The sequence below is a fragment of the Sorex araneus genome, chromosome 4, assembly GCF_027595985.1.
Source record: "Sorex araneus isolate mSorAra2 chromosome 4, mSorAra2.pri, whole genome shotgun sequence".
Classification (NCBI taxonomy): Eukaryota; Metazoa; Chordata; class Mammalia; order Eulipotyphla; family Soricidae; genus Sorex; species Sorex araneus.
Genome location: NC_073305.1, coordinates 102,124,780 through 102,142,065, shown reverse-complemented (window position 1 = coordinate 102,142,065; position 17,286 = coordinate 102,124,780). Strand labels below are relative to the sequence as shown.

At 43.4% G+C, this 17,286-nt stretch overlaps 1 protein-coding gene, 1 non-coding gene and 1 pseudogene across 2 annotated transcripts in view; 1 reads left to right on the top strand and 2 right to left on the bottom strand.

Annotated features, from left to right (window-relative positions):
• The window catches only part of CD109 (CD109 molecule), a 161,596-nt gene that overhangs the window by 95,723 nt on the left and 48,587 nt on the right, over positions 1-17,286 (bottom strand). The window lies entirely within an intron of this gene.
• On the top strand, positions 6,678-6,771 carry LOC129404606 (U6 spliceosomal RNA; annotated as a pseudogene).
• LOC129404744 (small nucleolar RNA SNORA84) lies at positions 11,425-11,557 on the bottom strand. The gene has a single exon (XR_008630100.1). It is a non-coding gene; the product is annotated as a small nucleolar RNA SNORA84 (small nucleolar RNA).

The following is a 17,286-nucleotide window of genomic DNA, read 5'->3' as shown; positions in this document are numbered from 1 at the left end:
GGGTAGCAGGGAAAAGTGGGAGTGGTGGGAGGAACACCAGGATCATTGGTGGTAGAAAATGGGCCCTGGTGAAGGGATGGGTACTCAATCATTGTATGACTGAAACGTAAACACGAAAGTTTGTAAGTCTTTAACTGTACCCCAATTTGATTCATTGAAAAAAATCACTGTCACTGTCACTGTCATCCCGTTGCTCATCAATTTGTTCGAGCAGGCACCAGTAACGTCTCTCATTGAGAGACTTATTGTTACTGTTTTTGGCATATCCAATACGCACGGGTAGCTTGCCAGGCTCTGCTGCTCGGGCTCGATACTCTCTGTATCTTGCTGGGCTCTCAGAGAGGGGCGGAGAAATCCAACTCGGGTCGGCCGCATGAAAGGCGAACGCCCAACCGCTGTGCTATCGCTCCAGCCCATTGAAAAAGATAAAAATTAAAATTAAAAAATACTTGGGCTGAGTATCTTTCAAGCAAAAGCCTTCCCAGGATAGAGAAGACATAATGTACCTACATTTTCTACACTCTTCTTTCCCCATCCAGTCACCGCTCTATGGGAAAAGCTCTCCTTTAGAAAGCCAGCTCTTCAGCACATACATTCTTTTTTTTTTTTTTACTCACTGTAAACCTGTCTCAATTCAATTTTCTAAAAAATTTCTAAAGCAGAAATGTTTGAAAAGAAGCACTTATAGGAACTTGCATGAGTCATATTTCTTTGTTCATCGTGATGATATACATTATGTGAATAGACTAAGTAAAATAGGAAATAATAAAAACATAAATTTTTACTACATGTCTAAGGAATAAGCCATGACTCGAGTGCAAATTGGAGAATGTGAATTTGTAAGACCATCTATTTCAGTTACAAATTTCCCTTCTCTAACATGAAGACAATCAGCTCTGTGGAGTTCTATTTTTAGCAATCTTGAAAAAGACCTAGAGTGCTACATGGAAAATAAAATTGTTTTATCTTAAAAATGCAAGTCAGCATCTGAATACTTATTCTGGAGTAAAAATGAACGAGCAGGAACATAATCAAAGTGCTGGATGAAGAATTAAGCTCGGACATTTAAGTTCATTTATGATCATTTCAAGTTCCCAAGAGTTCACTAAGGTGAACAGCATTAATCCCCAATGTGTGAATTTAATTCTAATTTCAAGATTAATAAGGACATTAAATTTTTTAAATCTACACATAAAAGTATATATAAATAGAATCATTTCAGATTCTGTTCTAGCTATGACATGAAAGCTACAGATACCAGCTGGGTTCACATTCCAAAGCCAGGTGCACAACTAGAATGTAGATATTGGAAAAAAAAAGTGTCTAAAAATCTGGTCCTGCAACTCCCAAAAGGGTAAAGATAAAAATAAACTCAAAGGAAATTTCAGGAGAAAACTTTGATGGGCTAGTAATCATATGCAGCCTTTCCATAGAATCAGAGAGGAGCTGCTTCTTACTCACTTCAAGCCTCAAAAGGTAGGGGTTGTGGGGGATGGGGTGGGGGTGGTGCGAGGGATACTGGGATCATTGGTGGAGGAGAATGGGCACTGGTGGAGGGATGGGTGAACGATCACTGTATGAGTGAAATGCAAACACAAAAGTTCATAAGTTTCCTCATGGTGATTCACGAATTAAAAATAAATTAATTAATTTAAAAAAAAGTTCATAAGTTTGTAACTGTACTTCACAGTGATTCTCTAATAAAAAAAAATATTTTTAATAAAATGAAAAAAAAGTAGGTTCCACAAGCCTGCCTCATGTGCTAGGGGAGAAGGCAGTTAGGATGGAGAAGGGACCACTAAGTCAATGATGGTTGGAGGGATTGCTCAGGATGGGAGATGTGTGCTGAAAGTAGACTAAATATCAAACATGAAAGCCTCTCAGTGTCTGTATTGCAAACCATGATGCCCAAAAGGAGAAAGAGAGTAAGAAGGCAGGTGCCTTCCACAGATGCAGGGGGTGGAATGAGGGGTAGCAGGAGGGATACTCGGCACATTGGTGATGGAAAATGCGCACTGGTGGAGGGATGGATGTTCAATCATTGTATGACTGAAACCCAATCATAAAAGTCTTGTAACTGTATCTCATGGTGATTCAATTAAAATAATGATAATAATTTTTAAGGGAGGTTTCCTAGGGTGATCCAAAAGTGTGTCTTCCAGGAATGATCTCAAGTTGTCTACAGGCAGGTACCTGACATATAAGAACAAACCAAAGAGCAAAATATTGCTGCTGCTACCCAACCGTGCTGATGCCAAGCTAGGCACACCCTGTGCCGTGGGTGCTCACTTTCTATATTCCTGCGTTCCAAGGAATATAGAAAGCATCATGAGCACTTTCTTCATCAAGGCCTGGAAACAGAGAGTGTCGGCAAGGCCCTGTCTTGTGTTCTGAGCAGTATCCGCCCCAGGAGGAGGAAGGAAACCTCAGGAGAGGGAAGCCTGGGTGCAGACAGGTGGCCCAAGAGCTGAACATGCCCCCCTAACCCACCAGTGGCAGAAGACAGACTCCAAAGCAGCCAAGATACTCCGGATGAGGGAACTCCTCGCAATGGTAGAGGAGCTCGAGGAACTCGTAAGCAGGAAAGGTGTTCAACTGAAATGCCTGCCACACCGAGAAGGCTCTGGTGCCAAATGACAACAGGTCTACCTGGAACCACACTAAACAGCTGCTTTGCAGGACAACGTGGAAGATTCATAAGATTGATCCCTATGCATGAAGCAAAGATTTCTTTCTTGCTTGCTTGCTTGCTTTTTTCTTAATTGTCTTCTCTTCTCTCTATCTGATTCAATCCTGGAAGAATTTAACACAGTGTAGTACAGTGGGGACAGACAGCCAAACAAATCAGAGAGAAGGCACGTTAGTGTTTGGAACGGAGATATATTAGCTACTCTTGTGAAATGTGACCTTTCTTACCAAAAAATAGACAGAAAATAAATGGTGGGATTTGCTTCTATTTCGCAGAAGGACTAGAAGAATTGTTACCCCTAAAACAAGTCTGAATGATCAAAGGAAAATTTCGTGGGGTTGGCAAGTGTGGGGGGGTGGGGGGAGAGGGGTATTGCATACTGCTGAGTAATGCTTTTTTTTTTTTTTTTTTTTTTTGCTTTTTGGGTCACACCCAGCGATGCACAGGGTCACTCTTGGCTCAGCACTCAGGAATTACCCCTGGTGGTGCCATAGGGGATGCCCGGGAATCAAACCCAGGACAATCGTGTGCAAAGCTAACGCCCTACCCGCTATGCTATCACTCCAGCCCCACTGAATAATGTATTTGAAACCACAAAGTTACACATAAATAACTGAGCACACCAACGCTGACCAAGTGGTTATGTTAAGAAAAACTAAAGAGGAGATTCACATTTCTGAATCAAAAAACATTTCCCACTGAACTTGGTATGGTTATAGTTTTAGACTTATCCACAAAAGCTGATTCATAAGAATAATATTATAAATGAAACCACATGGTGTTTTGTTGCTATCCACACCAGATACTGCACTAATTACCCCCTTTTTAGGAGCCAACTGTTGTTGTTGTTGTTTCTTAATTGTTGCTGTTTTACTTTTGTGGTGCCCAACCAGAGCTGTTAGGATGAGCCTGTGGAGACTGACCCGCAAGGGGGCAGGAACACGAGCCCCATGAAAATGGGAGAGCCAAGACCCCTGTGTCTGGACTGGTTTGGAAAGGGTTAACATCTCTTCCTTTGGCTGCCTTTTAGCTCTTAGTGTTACATAGAAGCAATCTTCCCTTTCTCACTGATCTGTAACCCAGTTCAGCTTCCTAATGCAGACATTCTCTCACATCCCCCTATCACTCCAGGTGCACGGGGCTGTAGCTCATGGTGCCAGGCTGCTTGGCCTTGCATTCCTCTCTGCAGGCTGGAGGCTGCATCCATTGGGCTTGCAGAAATGACAGAACAAGGTAGCCTTGATGTCCTGACGTCCCTCCTGTAACCCTTTTCCCCGTTAATGATCTCTTTGTACTGAGTGCATTAGATGTGTGTATGTAGGATAGGACATAAAAGAGGCCATGGGACGCTTCTTTGGTGCTTCTCTGCCAGAGTGAGCAATTAGCCTCTCCGGCGAATCTCATTTCTCTTGCATCTTTTATCTCAATGCTCCCAACCGAAAGAATATTCACACAACATACTTTCTAATTTTTTAATTAATAGGGCCGCACGACCTCTCATAGCCTAGTTCTCCCTCTCAGAGAACCTGGCAAGGTACCGAGAGCATCCTGTCTGCACAGCAGAGCCTGGCAAGCTCTCCATGGCATATTCAATATGCCAAATACAGTAACAATGATGGGTCTCATTTCCCCTGACCCTGAAAGAGCCTCCAATGCGGCACCACTAGGAAAAAATAAGTAAAGAGAAACTGCTAAAATCTCAGGGCTAGGAAAAAGGGAGACATTACTGGCGTCTGATCAAGCAAATCAATGATCGACAGGATTACAGTGATACAGTGATTTTTTAATTTGGGGGGCCACGCCTGGCGGTGGTCAGAGCCTGCTCCTGGCTCTATGTTCAAGGGTCACTCCTGGAGAAGCCTAGGGGACCCTGTGGGATGGCAGGGACTAAACCCAGATCAGCTGCATAAAAGGCAAGTGCCCAAACCACTGTTACTATATAGCTCTGGCCCCAATATTTTAAAAAATTTTATTAAGGCACCGAGACTTATACAAAGTTATTCATAGTTAAGTTTTAGGTCGACGATGTCCCCATACCCATCCCCCCACCAGTGTGACCTTCCTTCTACCAGTGTCCCCAGGGCCCCTCCCGCCTCCCAACCTGCCTCCTTGACAGTACCACTTTTTAGTTTGGTTGTGGTAGTTTAGGAACCAAAGTTTCTTAAGCTTCTATATTCTTTTTTTTTTTTTTTGCTTTTTTGGGTCACACCCGGTGATGCACAGGGGTTTCTCCTGGTTTTGCACTCAGGAATTCCCCCTGGAGGTGCTCAGGGATGCTGGGAATTGAACCCAGGTCGGCCGCGTGCAAGGCAAATGCCCTACCCGCTGTGCTATTGCTCCAGCCCCAAGCTTCTATATTCTTTATTGTGGCCAACCATCTGCATTTCCCCTCTCCCATTGACTGGCTCAGAAGGATATTGGGTGGAGATGGAAGCTAGCGTCTGCTACCTGCCCATTCCCCATCACAGCCCCGGCACTGTGGTCCCCTTTCAAATCCCCTTCCCTCTGCTCTGTGGCTACTTTTGCTCCTCTCCTCCCAAAACCACTTGCTCTTTCTCTGTTGCTTTGGCTGCCTCCACTTCTTAGCTGCTGGATATAGCGATTTCTCAGAGAAGCCGAAGCACTGCCCGACTCTCTCCTCCAGACCAGCTCTGACTTCCCTTGCACCTGTAATGGGCTACTGTGCTAGAGACCACACATGAAATCCCAGTATCACTTTTGTTTTGGGGGGTTTAGTTTTTGCTTTGGGGGTCACACCCAGTGATGCTCAAGGGTTACTCCTGGCTCTGTACTCAGGAATTACTCCTGGCAGTACTTAGGGGACCATATGGGATGCCAAAAATCAAACCCGGGTCAGCCACTTAACAAGGCAAACGCCCTACCTGCTGTACTATAGCTCCTGTAGTATATAAAATCTTTGACCAGGGCTAGACAGGTAGTACAGGGTTTGAGACATATGCTTTGCACGCAGCTGACCTGGGTCGCTCCCAGCACCCCTTAGGGTCCCCTGAGCCCCATCAGGAGTGATCCCTGAACACAGAGCCAGGAGGAAGCCCTACGCACAACCCTGCACAACACTATCTGGCCACAAAACCAAAATAAACAAACAAAAATTTGAAAGCCCTGGTCACTCCCCCACCTCCGTTAACAACTATGAAGAGTTTAGGAAGGGATAGAGGAGGATCTTTAAGTCATTCAGCGCCAAAAAGTGATTAGAGTATGAAAAGAATAGGAACCTGGAAGAGATTTGCATGAAAAAAAGGCAGCCGCAAAGTAAGAAATTATTGCTTGGCTGTAGCCTAAAGCACAGCAGGCTGTTTCTAATTAGTTGTCCTTCGCATTTTGATTTTATAGTCTTTAGGCACTGATAAGCTTTGATCTGTGTTGTCTTATATACTAGCACTACATCTGTATTAAAACTTCATCAGTACTAATTTAATTAGCACTTTTTTGATTTTTCCTCTCTGACCCAGGTACAATCTAGTCACTAAGGCCTCCCTACCTAAACTGGGGAGGAGTTCCATGGTGATGGCAGGCCACTGTGGTAGCGGGGACTGAACCTGAGATTTGAACCTGGCACCCAGTGCCTGCCAGGTATGCACTTCAGCACTCTGAGCTTTTCTCCCCGGAGCCAAGCTAAGGATTCCTTCTTTCGAGTGTCTCTTGACGGGTCAGAAAGATAGTACAGAGGTGTTAAGACACTTGACTTGGATGTGGCTGTCACTGATCCCCAGCTGGCTTATATCCCCCAAGTAGTGCCAATAGTGATCCCTGAGTGCAGAGCCAGGAATAAGCCTTAAGCACTGCAGAGTGCGACCCAAAACAAGCAAAAAGACAAATGATCTGGTCTTTGGGATGAGTCTCCACAAATGACCAGATTGACTTTTCCTAGCACGTTCATTGTAGGTATTTTTCTGATAAGTGTCCCCTTGATGTAGAGAACACATGTCACTTGCAAGTTACAGAAACTGTTAGATCAAGAATATAGATTATCTAGTGTTCATTTAAACTAAAATTGAAACAAAACAGAGATTAGCATGCACAAGCATGATATACAAATTCATGACGCACTCCAAACTTTTAATAAAGTCACAGTCTCGGTCACAATCATCTCGTTGCTCATTGATTTATTCAAGCAGGCATCAGTAACGACTCCATTGCGAGACTTGTTGTTACTGTTTTTGGCATATTGAATACACCACGGGGAGCTTGCCAGGCTCTGCCAGGTGGGCGAAATACTCTTGGTAGCTTGTCGGGCTCTCCCAGAGGGACAGAGGAATAGAACTCAGGTCGGCCGTGTGCAAGGCAAACGCCCTACCTGCTGTGCTATCACTCCAGCCCTTTAATAAAGTAAAAATATATATATTATAGATTGCCTAGATTATAGAATATTGTTAGGGACAACTTTTATCATAGAAACACTTTTAAGGAAATGTATATTCAAAGGTAAGGTTTTCTCACATCAAATCACTACTTCTTTTCATGTGAAGTTTCTCTTTCCTTTCTCCTTGGCGCCCGAGTCCCCCGAACACATCATTTATAACTATTTCTTTCCTCACTGACCAAAATTAGAAACTGCCTGATCACTTTTTTGTCTATGTACATTATTGGACTGATTTTTTCTATCATAACTCGACTGATGCTGTTTGAGTATTCATGCAGCCAGGGAGGAACATAGAGGGAAGAGAATGCCCTCTGCTTCCCACCGGATCCAACCCTGCATCTTACAGCTGAGGTAACTGAGATTCACACCTGGAATGACTTAGCCTCAGTACTTCAATTAGAACATGCAAAACCACATCTTGTCACTCCCAACCTAATGCTCTTCTCCTTTACTCTAGGAAGACTGTCCTGACTTCCTAGCTTCTTACGGTGTCATCTGTTAATGGTCTTGTCATCTTCACATGCTACTTACTGGTGTTTCTTTGTACCTTCCCTGCCTATAGTCGGGAAACTCCATGTTTTCAGCTTTATTCAGATGCCTACGGAGGTCCCTCTGCTTAACCCTAGTTCTACAGAATAGTCATCATATAATGCCTTATCTTGTTCCCATTCTGATTTTTATCCTAAAATTAATGAACAACTTAAAAATAAATAAGAAATCACTACATAACTTGTGCTGTGAAAGTGTCAATTGACATATACAAACCTATTTATAGGAATCACAGATTTTCCAAATGACTGAATATGTTTACTAACATGTCTTTCCCTTCCTGTTTAGTCTAAACACTTGTGGTCCAAATGACCATCGCAACATATTTCTCTAAGAGTTTTTAACCCAGACTGAACATTAGGATCAACTGTGGATCAAAAAAAGAAACAGAAAGAGAGAGAGTGAGAGAGAAACTGGTTTCCAGCCAAGAGTCACCGAGTCAGAATGAATAGGGCTGAATCCAAACATAACAAATGCATCAAGTCATCTGTTCTGCAACAGAGAATTATGGCACCTCAGAGCCAGGCACTGTGCTAGGAGGTGGAGATGCACTTTCCCAGTCTGAAACATCAATCAAGTGTGGGTAACTATGTTTACCTAATAATCGCACATACGTATGGCAAAGGATGATAAAGGCTATGGATTCAATGTGGAATAAAGATTAGGCTGACCAGGCAGAGATCTATGTAGGCCCTGGCAAAACATCTGAATTTTATCCTGAGAGTAATAGGAAGCTTTGGGGGGACTTATATGCTAAGGAATACTATAATACAATTTAGACTGCTTTTGCTTGGAGAATGAAATTGTTGCAAGTAGGGGAAAAAACTTAGGCAGCCATTAAGAGATGCTGCAAAAATCTTTTTTTTTTAAGTAAAAGTGTTTGTGTGTGTGTGATAGTAGCTCAGACAAAGGAGGGGAGATAGAGAAAGTAATAAAGAAGGATAGTTACATATAAGCCTGCAACTGAGAAATTTGGTTCTCTGAGAGAGAGAATTTTTAGATTCATTAGTGTGTATATAAACCATTAGGTTCATTAGTGTGTATATAAAATCATTAGTGCGTCCTTAAAACCATGTCTATGAATGAATTGTCTACAGGGAGAAATGGAAGTTCTTAAATCCAAACCTTACAATATGTTAATGCATAAGAGAATAAATGACAAAAAGAGACTGAAAAAAAGAATGCAGATAAATATGCAGCTAGAGAAGTGGCAGAGAAAAAGAGATTAGACAACTTTTATTTTTAGATTAAAAATGGGAAAGATTTAAATGGGAAAAATAAAGAAAGTTAAGTTAATGAAGTAGAAATAGTGTTTCTCCATCTATTTTTTTTAATCTGAGGTAAACTCTATGAAAGAACCAGGTTGAAAATAAAGGAAAAAGAGATGGCCAATACTGTAAAGATTTCTAGAGTGTTAAAAGGACAAGTGAAGAAAGAGGTAGAACTCATTATGGCCTTAGATACACACACACACACACACACACACACACAATGCAGCTTTTTTTTTTTAAAGAAGAGACTAAGCAAAAATTGGGTGCAGAGGCAGATAACTGTGAAAACTCAGGCATAAGAAACTTAAAATGTTTTCCTAACTCCCGCTTTCATTTGGGGGAAAAGGGTGGGAAGAGACACTCTACTGATAGTGAAGGATGGGGGGAACTATAATCTCCCCAGGAATGGGAATTTTCCTGAACCCCTTCTCTCTTCAAAAAGAAGCACGAGTCGTCTGGTATTCAACCAGACTAGAACTAACCTCTGCAGAGCTGACATTGTTCTAGGCCCAACAGTTCCCCACAATGATCAGATGTGAGAAAAATGAATCTGACCAAACCCCAAGATGCAGCCCAAACAAGACTGCAGTCAGACGAGTGTGGCATCAGATGCTTTCAATCGTCATAGAACTAGAACATGTTTATTTTGTCATACAAGGTACACAAGGAAGAAAGAGGTTTCCTTAGTAGAGAAGCAAGCACAATAACCAGAAACACTCATTGAAATCAAGTAAATGGTGGGTCAGATCAATAGTACAGCAGGTAGGGTGCTTGCTTGCCTTGCACAAGGTCCACCTGGATTCAATCTTTGGCAACCCATGTGGCTCCCCAAACCCACCAGTGGTGATCCCTGAGCACAGACAGGTGCTTTCCCGCCCAAAAAAAAAACACAAAACAAACAAAGCATAAGGCAGGCATGAGCAACAGGACAGCTGGTAGGGCCTTTCATGAGGCCCATCTAGGTTCTGGCACCCCATCCGAATACCTAAGCCTTCAGGAGTGATCTCTGAGGGCAGAACTAGGGTAAACCCTGAGCATACTGGGTGTGATCCAAAAAACAAAACAAAACACCAAGCCAGAGATTTAATTCAACAGTTAGGACACTTACCTTGCCTGAGCAAGAATTTGTCCTTTTGTTTCATTTGTTTAATTGGTTGCTTGGTGCACTGGTTGGTTTGGGAGCCATATTTAGTGGTATTTTGGGCTATTCCAGGTAGCTCTTGGGGTCTCAGGGTTTGAACCCAGGACTCCAGCATGCAAAATATGAGCTCCAGTCCTTCAAGCTATGACCCCAATCCCAAGAATTAGGCTTTTTAAGATACGTAACATAAATCCACTTTTGGGGGGCCCCCCTATCTCAAGGAGAAAACTTGAAAGTTTACTATAGTTTTATATTAAAAGAAGAAGCTATTGTTGAGGCAAAATAATTCCACTCCTTGCTTCTTTTCCTTACTTCCTTACTCACCACCTCCACCCTGGTGCCAAATACTGCTACCATCAAGGTCAAATGAGTTATAAATTGACAAATCTCCCTCTGGTGCCAGGAGGACCACCTGAGCCCCAAGCACCACCAGGTAAAGCCTAAAAATATAAAACACCTCTATAATTTAAATTAAATTAAAATTTCTTTTAAAAAAAGATTTTCTGTCTTACATCACAATTATAGTCTACTAGAGGATAGAAAGCTCATCTTTAATAATATATTCATGGTCATTAGCATACCTATTAAAGCATCTTCTGTGCTCTGACCTGAGAATCCTGGGCTCAAATCCTCAATTTAACACTGAGCCATATCACTGTGCTTCCCTTCTACCTCAGTGTTAGTGTTACCTAAATGAAATTGTGACTATATTAAAAGGTCAGTGTCACCTATTGTGACTATATTAAAACTACAGTGTTGGGGCTGGAGCAATAGCACAGCGGGTAGGGCGTTTGCCTTGCACGCAGCCGACCCGGGTTCAATTCCCAGCATCCCATATGGTCCCCTGAGCACCGCCAGGGGTGACTCCTGAGTGCAGAGCCAGGAGTAACCCCTGTGCATCGCCGGGTGTGACCCAAAAACAAAAAAATTTAAAAAAAATTTAAAAAATTTTTTTAAAAACTACAGTGTTACCTAAATGAAACTGTGACTATATTAAAAGTTCTTCTTTTGAAAATAACCAATCTACTACATCTATTTTTTCCTATTCTTAAAGTAAGAAAACAGGTACAAAAAAAAAAAAGCAACTTGTCAAAATCAAAGAACTTTCCAGTAACAGATCTAGGAACTGAGTCAGATCTCTTTCACATACCTGCCTGTGTAGGGGGTGGGGAGGGGAGGAGAGCTGGAGAGATGTCACAGGGGTTACAGTACTCACCTTGCAGGTGCATGTGGCAACTCTGGCCCAGATGGTCCGGTTCCATCCACACATATCCACACATCACCACTGGGACCAGCACCCAACACTGCCAGGCATGCCCCCTCAATCTCCCCAAACACAAAAACTGTGGGAGGACTTGATATGGCTACAGTGGTTAATTCTTTTTATTTTCCATGTATCAGTGGCTGGGCTACAGAGGCTGCTAAAGAAAAACAACCACCATGCATCAGCCACAGAATTGGTCTGGTCCCTTCAATCCACTGGAGAGCTGTATACAAACCACAGCATCCAGGAACCTGAGGACAGACCGTGGTTCATTCTTAACTGGAAAATCTTAGCTTTTAAATTTCATTATCAGAGAGTCCAGGACATTCATCTAAAAGGCCTGGATTCAACTGGGTCACACGAACACCAAATAGAGCAAAACAATATATGTATTCTCCAAAACAAAATAAGAGGACACATTTCTATAATATGGCATTAAAAGAGTGGAACTAATAGTCAAAGACGATCACCAAAGTGTAATCATCAAAGAAGCGCCTATGATTTGCTCACTTATTCCCTCTATCTTTCATCAACAAGCATCCATGAATTCCTACACCAGGTCAAAAACTCTATTAGAAGGAATAAACATGAAAATTAATAAAAAGAGTTGCTACCTTCACAGGACTCACTGTCTCACCAACAAGCTGTCATTTTAGGGGACTCCACCATACTCAGCCAGGACTTGTGGGATTACCAGAGCTACAGGCAGCAGTGGTGCCCGTGTGAGAAGAGAGGGAAGTAGTGCCATGGACTCATATGGGCACTGTACTCCTTTGAGTCATATTTTTTAAATATTTGTAAATTTTATTCATAATAACCCCAAGTAGCCAACAAACAACCCAAATTCTTATCAAGAGGTGATCACATTAAAAATTCCAGAAATACCCGTACAGTGGAATACTATGCAGCCACAAAAGGGAACTTATACACAAGAAAAGTGGTTTGATTGAACAATTGTCATATTTTTTTAAAGCTTCACAAAGGGTAGTTTGGAAAGACGAAACTAGTCCTGAAGACACACCATAGCCAATGTTGCTCTATGTCCGCGTACTTGAGCCACCAAACTATAAGCTGAAAAACCTGGTTCAAAGGACCAACTTCATGCTCCACGTGTCTGAGCATGACTTCTGAAAGGAGGAAGGAAGAGCTGGGGAAGACCTCCATTCATTAACAGCAAGCCCACCTTGCAAGCATGAGGCCACAGGTCTAATCCCCAGCACCATCTCACACAGGGCACTGCCATGTGGGACGCAGGTGCCAGTGCCTGGCAAATACACCTGCCTGTGGGCCAACCCCAGTCCTTGTAAACACAGCAACAAAGGGGAGATGACTCACGTACAAGAACCAGACTCTGGGATCAATCCTCAATACATATAACCTGCCCCTGGCCCCAGCATCACCAAATATAGCCCTGGAGGCCCCCTGACACCATCAGGGCATCCATTAGGTCAGGCATTGCCATGAGTGACCCAGGCTCCTCCCCCATAATAACTATCGGGGGAAAGAAGTTTCTGGTTGGAGGTCACATTCAGCAGGGTTCATGGCTTACTCTTGGCGCTGTGCTCAGGGGTCACTCTTGCTGGGGCTCGGGGGACTGTATTTAGTATCAGAGATCAAACCCTGGTCAGTCACACGTCAGGCAAGCACCCTACCTGCTGTAATCTCTCTCGGGTTCATAGGGAAAGAATTTAATGAAAAGAGGGGAAAAGAAAGGGAAAAAATTAAATTAAAAAATTAAAATTGAAAAATTAAATTAAATACCTTTCACGTATAAAGCTTTTTTTCTTTTTTTGATAAAAGGAAAGACCTGCGCCGGGCAGTGGGTGCTATGGGGGAGGTGAGACGGAGAGCAGTGAATGAGGAGCTGGACTCCGCCTGGGAAATCAGAACAGCCACTCCCTCTCCGGCCTGTCTCTCCAGCACGGGGAAGGAAGGCTGCCAGTCTGTCCCGGGATAAGCCGTCTTCTTCAAGGCCGACGCTAGCCAATGTATTTTGGAAGCCACAGCTACACTCCAGACAGGATGCCACTGTTTTCTGACCTGTCACAGTTCGCTCCATGCTTTCTGTTCAGTTGTCACCACCCGCCAGCAGGCGCTTACCAGATGCCACTTGTAGAGTGCTCCAAGGACAGAACTGTCCAAACAAAGATGTGAGCTCTCGAAAGGGACAGGCGGTTCCAGACAAACCTGACAGCAGAAGCAAACTGACCCAGGCAGCTGCGGAGCAGCAAGGCCGGAAAGATAAGGACTTTCAGAAAGGTGGTAAACAGCAGTGAGATGCTGACAACCTTTCTGGGACCTTCCACAGCCACTAACTCCAAAGAATGTCCGTATAACAAAGGAGCAACTCAATGCGGATTGCTTCTGATTTACATAGTAATTTGACACCCACAATGTCTACAAAATGGGGCACCAAGAGAAGGATAGCAGGTCTGAGGCTATTTCTTATTTACACCCCAACATGGACTTGACAATGAGAGGAGGAGATAAAACGTGGCAATAGTAGAACAACACTGTGAATGTGCTGATGGCACTGAATGTGATGCTTACAATCGAATCCAGTGGTGTATTTTGTGTTATCAGGAGTTGATCAGAGCTAACAAGCCCTCAATACTACCTCGTTTACTAGTTCCTGCTTGTATCTAAATTCCCAGAGCAGCTCTTGTAAAAACACAAAATTAACTCCCTGATATTGTAAATCTAGGATGCCAAGTTATGCAAGTCACCTAGAGAGGACAAATGCACCGTATAAACTCTCACCATCAAGGAATTGCCAGAATTAATCGGAGGCCCCATTGCTTCCTCAGTTCATGCCTTCATCAGACAACACTGCCTTCTCAGTGGGCTAAATAAAACTACTCCTGGCTGTCTGTATACATCAGTGCTTCTTAAAATGTGGTCCAGAAAACACAGAGAATTTTCTAGAGTTCTTTCAAATGCAGATTCCTAGGTCCTCTGCCAGCAACAACAGTGGCTTATCAGCTGACTCAGGTATACACAAATGTCTGTGAACCACCGGGAATTCTAACAGCTCCAGCATGAGGTGGGCAATTTGGCCAAATAAATCACTCAGGAAGGGAAGACACATGTCCCCCTGCCCTAAGGACAAGGCCACAGGGTTTAGACTATCGTGGAATCTGGACTCTCTGGGACTTTGCTCTTTCTGAGGTCAGAGGAACAGGAGCAGTTATGCCCAAGTCACCAAGATGCCAGATGCCAGGACTCTGGGTCTTGGGAGGCCTGTGGGGAGAAGATTGGCATAGCCAGACCCCCTCCTGGCTCAGAGGAGCCGCGGCTTCAGACTCTAAACAATTCGACTTTTATGTTATTTTTCATGAACCTGTAAACAGTCTCATAAAAAGCTGCAGTGCGGTTTTAAATAATAAATGCAAAAAAAAAGTTTGCGACTAAATCTGGTATATACATGCAACAAATTATTCATCCTTAAAAGGGCAGGAATGTCTGACCATGCTACAGCAGGGATGGACTGCGGGAACACAAAGAAATGAAATAAGCCAGTCATGAAAGACAAATACTTCCTGATCCCACTCACAAGAGGTATTTAGAGCCAATCCCAGAGACAGAAAGCAAACTGTGGTTGCCAAGGGTGGAGGGGTTAGGGAGGGCAGGGGGACTTATCATTTAATGGGTGCACCGTTTTAATTTTGCAATATGAAGGGTTAGAGCGATGGTGAGAGGTGATGGTAACCCAGAAATGTAGACAGGTCTAACTCCACTGCAAGTGGGTACTCAAGGGAGTGATGAAAGCCAGTTTCACATTGTGCATATTTCACCACAATTTTTTTAAAGCTTAGGGTGGAGGTGAGGCAGAAATATTTTCAACTACGTGAGAGAGTCAAGGATATCAGTTAAACACAGTAACCACCAGAAGCCGGGGATGTGGCTCAAGAGGCTGAACCTTGCATGTGTGGGGTACTGAGTCTCAATCTCCCCAATACCACACTTCTGCCCTGCCCAGCACCCCTAGGAGTAGTTCTGCCAGCTCCCAAGGATCCCTAGAGGTAACCCTTATTTAAAAAACAGCTATTTGGTGGGTTGAGGAGATGGCTCAAAAGTTAGGGCCCGGGGGGCTGGAGTGATAGCACAGAGGGTAGGGCGTTTGCCTTGCACGCAGCCAACCCGGGTTCAAATCCCAGCATCCCATATGGTCCCCTGAGCACCGTCAGGAGTAATTCCTGATTGCAGAGCCAGGAGTAACCCCTGTGCATCGCCAGGTGTGACCCAAAAACAAACACAAAAAAAAAAAGTTAGGGCCCGGGCCTTGCATGGGGAGAAGGGGCTGTAAGAGTTCCCAAAGCCAGAGGACTCCCCAAGCATCATCAGGTGTAGTCCTAGAGACCCCAAAGCACTGCTGAAGAGGCTCAGCTAATCCCAGGACCACAGGGCCCAATTATGCTGTGTCCTCTGGCCCTCACATTCACCTGAGCAGCTGATTGGCTCAGAATCAAATAAAAAATAGTATCAAGAGGTATAGTACCACTAAAAAATGAAACCACAAGCAATGTGTAATTTTTGGTTCTCTTTTGTTTTTGTTTGGGGACCACACCCAATAGTGCTCAGGGATTACTCCTGACTCTGCACTGGGGAATCGCTCCCAGTGGTGTTCCAGGGACCATATGGGATGCTGGGAATCGAACACAGGTCGTCTGCATGCAAGGCAAGCACCCTAACCACTGTATTATCACCTGGGCACCACAATGTGTAACATTTAAAGCAAATCCTTTCTCAAGGGACATTTGAAAGTTTAATTTTACTGAAGAGTGCATCTGTTTCACCTATAACCTATAATTTACCTGCACCTAACCACCCTGTAAAACACCATTCCATACAGAGATGCTCTAACAAAAATAATCATCTTCATCTTGGTTTTCTGGAAACTTAAGGGAGAAATAATGAAAAGGGGCCTGATGAGGGGAAGGGTTAGTGTGATTTTTCTCAAGAGAAGAAATATAACCAATACCCAAAGCAATGAAGATCTGTTCATGTTCAATGCAGGCTTACTTAGGTTCTTACTAAATTTTCTTGATTTTAAGAGAATTTAAAAAATAATCACCAAAAGATGCTTTATAGTTTAATTAGCATTGTAAGATATACATAAGATCAAAAGAGAAAAACAGATCATCTCTGACTACATACTTACTATATCCTCTCACCACATACAACACAATCAAGGATAAGAAATAGGAGTAAAAGCCTAGAAATTTCACTATTAAAATAATTTTTCAGGAGCTGGAGCAATAGCACAGTGGATAGGGCGTTTGTCTTGCATGTGGCCGACCCGGGTTCGATTCCCAGCAACCCATATGGTCTCCTGAGCACCTCCAGGGGTAATTCCTGAGTGCAGAGCCAGGAATAACCCCTGTGTGTTGCCGGGTGTGACCCAAAAAGCAAAAAAATAATAATAAAACTAAATAAATAAATAAAATAATTTTTTATAATTTAAAGCTCTCAAAAGCAATTTAAATACCTCAGAAAGTTATCAGCATAATTTTATTATAAATTCTATAAATAACCATAAATTCCAAGTACCCCATCAAGTGTGCTTCACTTATAAGGTTCTTTACCTGACCTGCACAAAGAATGATTCCAAAATGCTAATCTGAGACCAGATAACAGGAAAGCAAGTGGTCACAAAGCCCATCTTGATCCCTGGCATCACAGATGGTCCCCTGAGCACCTCCAGAGCTCACTCCTGAGCACAGAGGCAGGACTAGTCCCTGAGCACCACTGGATGTGGTCCAAGTCCCCACTCCCCCCTCCCAACCACAACCAAAAAAAAAAAAGTTTGTCTGCCACTGAATAATTAGGGCACATGCCTGATATATACCCAAGTTCAGTTCAGTCCCAAGCATCACTGAGTACAGACTTGGGAGTCCTTCCAAATCCCTCCACCACACCACTGGGGTGGTGTGAGTTATCCCCCCACACCTCAGGGCCTGAACAGCACCGCATCCTCAGGGCCTAGCA